The sequence below is a fragment of the Scylla paramamosain genome, chromosome 17 (genome assembly GCF_035594125.1).
Source record: "Scylla paramamosain isolate STU-SP2022 chromosome 17, ASM3559412v1, whole genome shotgun sequence".
Classification (NCBI taxonomy): Eukaryota; Metazoa; Arthropoda; class Malacostraca; order Decapoda; family Portunidae; genus Scylla; species Scylla paramamosain.
The window spans coordinates 17,387,501-17,390,000 of record NC_087167.1 but is presented as its reverse complement, the minus strand read 5'-3'; the positions used below and the strand labels follow the sequence as shown (position 1 = coordinate 17,390,000).

General features: G+C 32.4%; 1 protein-coding gene across 1 annotated transcript in view; it reads right to left on the bottom strand.

The window, feature by feature from the left end:
- The window catches only part of LOC135108528 (protein nervous wreck-like), a 126,718-nt gene that overhangs the window by 77,071 nt on the left and 47,147 nt on the right, over window positions 1–2,500 (bottom strand).

The window sequence follows — 2,500 nt, the reverse complement described above, 5'->3', positions numbered from 1 at the left end:
CTTATATTACTTCCCCCTGATCTTACAAAACTAACCCTACAAAACTTTATCATCTTTCCTGTACTTTATTTTTAAACACATCTATATGATTTCAGTCTCATATATGTATCAATTTATATCACCTAACCCTATGTGTCATCCCATCCATCTTCATACTCAACTTTATAACAATATAGATATATTTATTCTGTATAAACCTTATCATATTATGTTTTTATTTATCTTCATGATAGATTTTTCGATTTTAAGTTGTCTATTGTGTTTACTTTAAGTAATGTACTTTTAAATTTTTCATTTGCCTGAAAAGCATCAAGCTTATACATAGGCTGGCCAATAATGTATACCTATCCAATAATGAAATGTATAAACCTAGGCTATAATAAAGTGTTTAAAGTGTTTAAGTGTTTAAGTGTTTCTTCATATCTGTCTTTATATATATATATATATATATATATATATATATATATATATATATATATATATATATATATATATATATATATATATATATATATATATATATATATATATATATATATATATATATATATGTGTGTGTGTGTGTGTGTGTTTATAATTCCTTTCTCATCTATAGTCTTCATTTATTACACACACACACACACACACACACACACACACACACAGATTCCCCATACCTAAGTATTTGGATGTATGGAATGAGCTGGATGTGGAAATATACACTAAGAAACACCTATAACTTTTAGACTTGGTTGTACAAGTATAAAATTGAGTTAACTTGGTTAAGTTAGGCAAGGAACACCCATAACTTTTAGACTTCCTTGTATGAAATCAGAAATAGATATAGATCATTAACTTATCTCACAAGTACTGGACTTGGATAAGTAAATGGAGCTAAGTAGATAATAAGATAAGTAGATGAATAGGTGATATATATACACACACCCATCTTCAATACTCACTCAAGTCCTCATGAAATCTTGTGCCAGATGGATGTATTGTAAAGAACATTCCCTTTGTCATTATCCAAGACTGTCTGTTCTCTGCCTCTCTTGTGTTCATTCAATTGTTATTCATGCTAAGTAGAAATTTCTCCTCACTCTTGCATTTTTATTTTTATTTTCTGCCAAATTCATCAATAATCTTACCTAATTTTGACCTTTCATTCCCTTTCTTCCTTCCATCTCTTCTTCCTCCTTTTACTCCTCCTCCACTCATTACCTTTTCCTTCCTTTCTCTTTTTCAATAAACTTTTGAACTCTATTAATTTGAATTTTACTTGATGTCACAGAAAAAAATCTCATTATTTGACCATTATGTTTTCACAGTGATCAATCTCCTTGAGAGAGAGAGAGAGAGAGAGAGAGAGAGAGAGAGAGAGAGAGAGAGAGAGAGAGAGAGAGAGAGAGAGAGAGAGAGAGAGAGAGAGAGAGAGAGAGAGAGAGAGAGAGAGAGAGAGAGAGAGAGAGAGAGAGAGAGAGAGAGAGAGACAGAATCACAAGTATGCCATATGCAATTATAAGGAATAAAAAACACACAATGATGGAGAGAGAGAGAGAGAGAGAGAGAGAGAGAGAGAGAGAGAGAGAGAGAGAGAGAGAGAGAGAGAGAGAGAGAGAGAGAGAGAGAGAGAGAGAGAGAGAGAGAGAGATCACAGGTATACCATATGCAATTATAAGGAATAATAATAATAATAAAAAAGCCACACAACGATAGAAATACGTAATAATAATTGATAAAAAGAAGAGAATGTACATAGGTAACCAAGAAGGGAGAGAGAGGATCTAGCCACACAAAACAAGGCTCCAGGACCTACCGGTGAGAGATCCTACCTCGAGACAAATTTTATGGAGTTGAAAGAAAAACATGATGGCATTAATTCATTGAGTGATGGGGGGGTCCACATGAATTGTGAAGCCCCGCTCACTGCCTCCACTATAGTAATAACACACACACACACACACACACACACACACACACACACACACACATATGCACATTGGTGCATACATACATTTGCACTCTCACAGTAAAGGGAGGAGTGGATAACTATAAGATAAATACAGAGGTAAGATAATACAAGTGTAGATCAGGTTCTGTGTATAATTAAGTTAATACATATATACATACAGACATACAGACAGACACACTCACCCACAGAGTCATACAAATAGATACCTTGAAATAGCAAATTCTCTCTCTCTCTCTCTCTCTCTCTCTCTCTCTCTCTCTCTCTCTCTCTCTCTCTCTCTCTCTCTCTCTCTCTCTCTCTCTCTCTCTCTCTCTCTCTCTCTCTCTCTCTCTCTCTCTCTCTATATATATATATATATATATATATATATATATATATATATATATATATATATATATATATATATATATATATATATATATATATATATATATATATATATATATATATATATATATATATATATCAGTGTATCTGACTAATTATCTATCTCTCTATTCATCTGTACTTGGATAATACAAGTTATGATCCTCATAACTTTTCAATTTT